Source organism: Globicephala melas, unplaced genomic scaffold (assembly GCF_963455315.2).
Source record: "Globicephala melas unplaced genomic scaffold, mGloMel1.2 SCAFFOLD_309, whole genome shotgun sequence".
NCBI lineage: Eukaryota > Metazoa > Chordata > Mammalia > Artiodactyla > Delphinidae > Globicephala > Globicephala melas.
The window spans coordinates 334,721-340,720 of NW_027207479.1; the positions used below are offsets into that span (position 1 = coordinate 334,721).

At 76.8% G+C, this 6,000-nt stretch overlaps 6 non-coding genes across 6 annotated transcripts; all 6 read right to left on the reverse strand.

Annotated features, from left to right (window-relative positions):
- Positions 1-284: 284 nt before the first annotated feature.
- On the reverse strand, positions 285-403 carry LOC132594858 (5S ribosomal RNA). The gene has a single exon (XR_009561027.1). It is a non-coding gene; the product is annotated as a 5S ribosomal RNA (ribosomal RNA).
- A 932-nt stretch (positions 404-1,335) lies between these two features.
- On the reverse strand, positions 1,336-1,454 carry LOC132594860 (5S ribosomal RNA). The gene has a single exon (XR_009561029.1). It is a non-coding gene; the product is annotated as a 5S ribosomal RNA (ribosomal RNA).
- A 933-nt stretch (positions 1,455-2,387) lies between these two features.
- Positions 2,388-2,506, reverse strand: LOC132594861 (5S ribosomal RNA). Its single transcript, XR_009561030.1, has one exon. It is a non-coding gene; the product is annotated as a 5S ribosomal RNA (ribosomal RNA).
- Positions 2,507-3,440: 934 nt separating this feature from the next.
- Positions 3,441-3,559, reverse strand: LOC132594862 (5S ribosomal RNA). The gene has a single exon (XR_009561031.1). It is a non-coding gene; the product is annotated as a 5S ribosomal RNA (ribosomal RNA).
- Positions 3,560-4,493: 934 nt separating this feature from the next.
- LOC132594863 (5S ribosomal RNA) lies at positions 4,494-4,612 on the reverse strand. The gene has a single exon (XR_009561032.1). It is a non-coding gene; the product is annotated as a 5S ribosomal RNA (ribosomal RNA).
- Positions 4,613-5,544: 932 nt separating this feature from the next.
- LOC132594864 (5S ribosomal RNA) lies at positions 5,545-5,663 on the reverse strand. Its single transcript, XR_009561033.1, has one exon. It is a non-coding gene; the product is annotated as a 5S ribosomal RNA (ribosomal RNA).
- Between the last annotated feature and the right edge of the window lie 337 nt (positions 5,664-6,000).

Consider the following 6,000-nt stretch of genomic DNA (forward strand, 5'->3'; position numbering starts at 1 on the left):
GGTGCAGGTCGAGGGGCTCGCGGGCCGAAAGGACGGCAACTGGGCCCGCGGCGGAGTCTGGGTCCGGGCCAGCCACCCCGGGAGCGTCTGGGGTGCGCCTGCCTTCCAGGGCCGCCTTCTGGCCGCCTGGCCGGCCGGGCCGGCGGGGAGCGACCCCCGCCGGCGCGCGCCGTGGTGGGAGGGGCCTGAGGAGGTGGGGCCTGCAGCGGGGCCCGGCGGGGGCGGAGCCGGCGGCCCCCGCCGCGGGCGAGTAAAGGAGAAGGCGGGCGGAGCGGGAGGCAAAAAGCCTACAGCACCCGGTATTCCCAGGCGGTCTCCCATCCAAGTACTAACCAGGCCCGACCCTGCTTAGCTTCCGAGATCAGACGAGATCGGGCGCGTTCAGGGTGGTATGGCCGTAGACGGGGGCGGGGGGCCGCGGGCGGCCTCTTGAGGCCCAGTTTCGCTGGCGCTGGCGCCTTAACGCCAGCCTGGCGGCCGGCCCGCCCCGGCAGGGCCCCCTCGCCCGCCCAGGCAGGGGCAACGGAGGTCTCGGGTATCGGGCGGCGGCGGAGGGTTTGGCGACCACCTCCCAGCCCAGGGCGGCCGTGACCCAGCAAACCCTTCGGCGCTTGGCGCCCCGCCCAAGATCCCGCACGTCGCTCACAGGGACGTGGCCCCGGAGGCTTCAGGGCCCGGGGCCCGCGGTCCCTTGGGCATCGGCCCTGCCCGCCCACGCGGCCCTAGGCGCAGCCCGGCCGCAGCCCGGGCCGGCCCTCCTGCCCGACAGCAGCTGGCCCGAAGCCACGGGAGCCACCATTGAGTCGCCACGGCCCCTCAGCCCCGGCAAGGCCACCCTTGCCCCCACACCCCCCGCCGAGCTCAGGACCCCGCCCCTGGTGGCCGGCAGGCCCGGGGAAGCGGCCCCTGCCCTCGATCCCGCTCCCGCACCCGGCCGCGGTGACACGCCAGAGGGGCGGGGTGGGGGGGGGCTTTTGTCAGAGGGAGCTGTGGAGGGACACACCGGCACACAGGTGGCGGCGCCGGGGCTGGGCGCCGGTGGGGGCGGCCAGGTGCAGGTCGAGGGGCTCGCGGGCCGAAAGGACGGCAACTGGGCCCGCGGCGGAGTCTGGGTCCGGGCCAGCCACCCCGGGAGCGTCTGGGGTGCGCCTGCCTTCCAGGGCCGCCTTCTGGCCGCCTGGCCGGCCGGGCCGGCGGGGAGCGACCCCGCCGGCGCGCGCCGTGGTGGGAGGGGCCTGAGGAGGTGGGGCCTGCAGCGGGGCCCGGCGGGGGCGGAGCCGGCGGCCCCCCGCCGCGGGCGAGTAAAGGAGAAGGCGGGCGGAGCGGGAGGCAAAAAGCCTACAGCACCCGGTATTCCCAGGCGGTCTCCCATCCAAGTACTAACCAGGCCCGACCCTGCTTAGCTTCCGAGATCAGACGAGATCGGGCGCGTTCAGGGTGGTATGGCCGTAGACGGGGGCGGGGGGCCGCGGGCGGCCTCTTGAGGCCCAGTTTCGCTGGCGCTGGCGCCTTAACGCCAGCCTGGCGGCCGGCCCGCCCCGGCAGGGCCCCCTCGCCCGCCCAGGCAGGGGCAACGGAGGTCTCGGGTATCGGGCGGCGGCGGAGGGTTTGGCGACCACCTCCCAGCCCAGGGCGGCCGTGACCCAGCAAACCCTTCGGCGCTTGGCGCCCCGCCCAAGATCCCGCACGTCGCTCACAGGGACGTGGCCCCGGAGGCTTCAGGGCCCGGGGCCCGCGGTCCCTTGGGCATCGGCCCTGCCCGCCCACGCGGCCCTAGGCGCAGCCCGGCCGCAGCCCGGGCCGGCCCTCCTGCCCGACAGCAGCTGGCCCGAAGCCACCGGGAGCCACCATTGAGTCGCCACGGCCCCTCAGCCCCGGCAAGGCCACCCTTGCCCCCACACCCCCCGCCGAGCTCAGGACCCCGCCCCTGGTGGCCGGCAGGCCCGGGGAAGCGGCCCCTGCCCTCGATCCCGCTCCCGCACCCGGCCGCGGTGACACGCCAGAGGGGCGGGGTGGGGGGGGGCTTTTGTCGGAGGGAGCTGTGGAGGGACACACCGGCACACAGGTGGCGGCGCCGGGGCTGGGCGCCGGTGGGGGCGGCCAGGTGCAGGTCGAGGGGCTCGCGGGCCGAAAGGACGGCAACTGGGCCCGCTGGCGGAGTCTGGGTCCGGGCCAGCCACCCCGGGAGCGTCTGGGGTGCGCCTGCCTTCCAGGGCCGCCTTCTGGCCGCCTGGCCGGCCGGGCCGGCGGGGAGCGACCCCGCCGGCGCGCGCCGTGGTGGGAGGGGCCTGAGGAGGTGGGGCCTGCAGCGGGGCCCGGCGGGGGCGGAGCCGGCGGCCCCCGCCGCGGGCGAGTAAAGGAGAAGGCGGGCGGAGCGGGAGGCAAAAAGCCTACAGCACCCGGTATTCCCAGGCGGTCTCCCATCCAAGTACTAACCAGGCCCGACCCTGCTTAGCTTCCGAGATCAGACGAGATCGGGCGCGTTCAGGGTGGTATGGCCGTAGACGGGGGCGGGGGGCCGCGGGCGGCCTCTTGAGGCCCAGTTTCGCTGGCGCTGGCGCCTTAACGCCAGCCTGGCGGCCGGCCCGCCCCGGCAGGGCCCCCTCGCCCGCCCAGGCAGGGGCAACGGAGGTCTCGGGTATCGGGCGGCGGCGGAGGGTTTGGCGACCACCTCCCAGCCCAGGGCGGCCGTGACCCAGCAAACCCTTCGGCGCTTGGCGCCCCGCCCAAGATCCCGCACGTCGCTCACAGGGACGTGGCCCCGGAGGCTTCAGGGCCCGGGGCCCGCGGTCCCTTGGGCATCGGCCCTGCCCGCCCACGCGGCCCTAGGCGCAGCCCGGCCGCAGCCCGGGCCGGCCCTCCTGCCCGACAGCAGCTGGCCCGAAGCCACCGGGAGCCACCAATGAGTCGCCACGGCCCCTCAGCCCCGGCAAGGCCACCCTTGCCCCCACACCCCCCGCCGAGCTCAGGACCCCGCCCCTGGTGGCCGGCAGGCCCGGGGAAGCGGCCCCTGCCCTCGATCCCGCTCCCGCACCCGGCCGCGGTGACACGCCAGAGGGGCGGGGTGGGGGGGGGCTTTTGTCGGAGGGAGCTGTGGAGGGACACACCGGCACACAGGTGGCGGCGCCGGGGGCTGGGCGCCGGTGGGGGCGGCCAGGTGCAGGTCGAGGGGCTCGCGGGCCGAAAGGACGGCAACTGGGCCCGCGGCGGAGTCTGGGTCCGGGCCAGCCACCCCGGGAGCGTCTGGGGTGCGCCTGCCTTCCAGGGCCGCCTTCTGGCCGCCTGGCCCGGCCGGGCCGGCGGGGAGCGACCCCGCCGGCGCGCGCCGTGGTGGGAGGGGCCTGAGGAGGTGGGGCCTGCAGCGGGGCCCGGCGGGGGCGGAGCCGGCGGCCCCCGCCGCGGGCGAGTAAAGGAGAAGGCGGGCGGAGCGGGAGGCAAAAAGCCTACAGCACCCGGTATTCCCAGGCGGTCTCCCATCCAAGTACTAACCAGGCCCGACCCTGCTTAGCTTCCGAGATCAGACGAGATCGGGCGCGTTCAGGGTGGTATGGCCGTAGACGGGGGCGGGGGGGCCGCGGGCGGCCTCTTGAGGCCCAGTTTCGCTGGCGCTGGCGCCTTAACGCCAGCCTGGCGGCCGGCCCGCCCCGGCAGGGCCCCCTCGCCCGCCCAGGCAGGGGCAACGGAGGTCTCGGGTATCGGGCGGCGGCGGAGGGTTTGGCGACCACCTCCCAGCCCAGGGCGGCCGTGACCCAGCAAACCCTTCGGCGCTTGGCGCCCCGCCCAAGATCCCGCACGTCGCTCACAGGGACGTGGCCCCGGAGGCTTCAGGGCCCGGGGCCCGCGGTCCCTTGGGCATCGGCCCTGCCCGCCCACGCGGCCCTAGGCGCAGCCCGGCCGCAGCCCGGGCCGGCCCTCCTGCCCGACAGCAGCTGGCCCGAAGCCACCGGGAGCCACCATTGAGTCGCCACGGCCCCTCAGCCCCGGCAAGGCCACCCTTGCCCCCACACCCCCCGCCGAGCTCAGGACCCCGCCCCTGGTGGCCGGCAGGCCCGGGGAAGCGGCCCCTGCCCTCGATCCCGCTCCCGCACCCGGCCGCGGTGACACGCCAGAGGGGCGGGGTGGGGGGGGGGCTTTTGTCGGAGGGAGCTGTGGAGGGACACACCGGCACACAGGTGGCGGCGCCGGGGCTGGGCGCCGGTGGGGGCGGCCAGGTGCAGGTCGAGGGGCTCGCGGGCCGAAAGGACGGCAACTGGGCCCGCGGCGGAGTCTGGGTCCGGGCCAGCCACCCCGGGAGCGTCTGGGGTGCGCCTGCCTTCCAGGGCCGCCTTCTGGCCGCCTGGCCGGCCGGGCCGGCGGGGAGCGACCCCGCCGGCGCGCGCCGTGGTGGGAGGGGCCTGAGGAGGTGGGGCCTGCAGCGGGGCCCGGCGGGGGCGGAGCCGGCGGCCCCCGCCGCGGGCGAGTAAAGGAGAAGGCGGGCGGAGCGGGAGGCAAAAAGCCTACAGCACCCGGTATTCCCAGGCGGTCTCCCATCCAAGTACTAACCAGGCCCGACCCTGCTTAGCTTCCGAGATCAGACGAGATCGGGCGCGTTCAGGGTGGTATGGCCGTAGACGGGGGCGGGGGGCCGCGGGCGGCCTCTTGAGGCCCAGTTTCGCTGGCGCTGGCGCCTTAACGCCAGCCTGGCGGCCGGCCCGCCCCGGCAGGGCCCCCTCGCCCGCCCAGGCAGGGGCAACGGAGGTCTCGGGTATCGGGCGGCGGCGGAGGGTTTGGCGACCACCTCCCAGCCCAGGGCGGCCGTGACCCAGCAAACCCTTCGGCGCTTGGCGCCCCGCCCAAGATCCCGCACGTCGCTCACAGGGACGTGGCCCCGGAGGCTTCAGGGCCCGGGGCCCGCGGTCCCTTGGGCATCGGCCCTGCCCGCCCACGCGGCCCTAGGCGCAGCCCGGCCGCAGCCCGGGCCGGCCCTCCTGCCCGACAGCAGCTGGCCCGAAGCCACCGGGAGCCACCATTGAGTCGCCACGGCCCCTCAGCCCCGGCAAGGCCACCCTTGCCCCCACACCCCCCGCCGAGCTCAGGACCCCGCCCCTGGTGGCCGGCAGGCCCGGGGAAGCGGCCCCTGCCCTCGATCCCGCTCCCGCACCCGGCCGCGGTGACACGCCAGAGGGGCGGGGTGGGGGGGGGCTTTTGTCGGAGGGAGCTGTGGAGGGACACACCGGCACACAGGTGGCGGCGCCGGGGCTGGGCGCCGGTGGGGGCGGCCAGGTGCAGGTCGAGGGGCTCGCGGGCCGAAAGGACGGCAACTGGGCCCGCGGCGGAGTCTGGGTCCGGGCCAGCCACCCCGGGAGCGTCTGGGGTGCGCCTGCCTTCCAGGGCCGCCTTCTGGCCGCCTGGCCGGCCGGGCCGGCGGGGAGCGACCCCGCCGGCGCGCGCCGTGGTGGGAGGGGCCTGAGGAGGTGGGGCCTGCAGCGGGGCCCGGCGGGGGCGGAGCCGGCGGCCCCCGCCGCGGGCGAGTAAAGGAGAAGGCGGGCGGAGCGGGAGGCAAAAAGCCTACAGCACCCGGTATTCCCAGGCGGTCTCCCATCCAAGTACTAACCAGGCCCGACCCTGCTTAGCTTCCGAGATCAGACGAGATCGGGCGCGTTCAGGGTGGTATGGCCGTAGACGGGGGCGGGGGGCCGCGGGCGGCCTCTTGAGGCCCAGTTTCGCTGGCGCTGGCGCCTTAACGCCAGCCTGGCGGCCGGCCCGCCCCGGCAGGGCCCCCTCGCCCGCCCAGGCAGGGGCAACGGAGGTCTCGGGTATCGGGCGGCGGCGGAGGGTTTGGCGACCACCTCCCAGCCCAGGGCGGCCGTGACCCAGCAAACCCTTCGGCGCTTGGCGCCCCGCCCAAGATCCCGCACGTCGCTCACAGGGACGTGGCCCCGGAGGCTTCAGGGCCCGGGGCCCGCGGTCCCTTGGGCATCGGCCCTGCCCGCCCACGCGGCCCTAGGCGCAGCCCGGCCG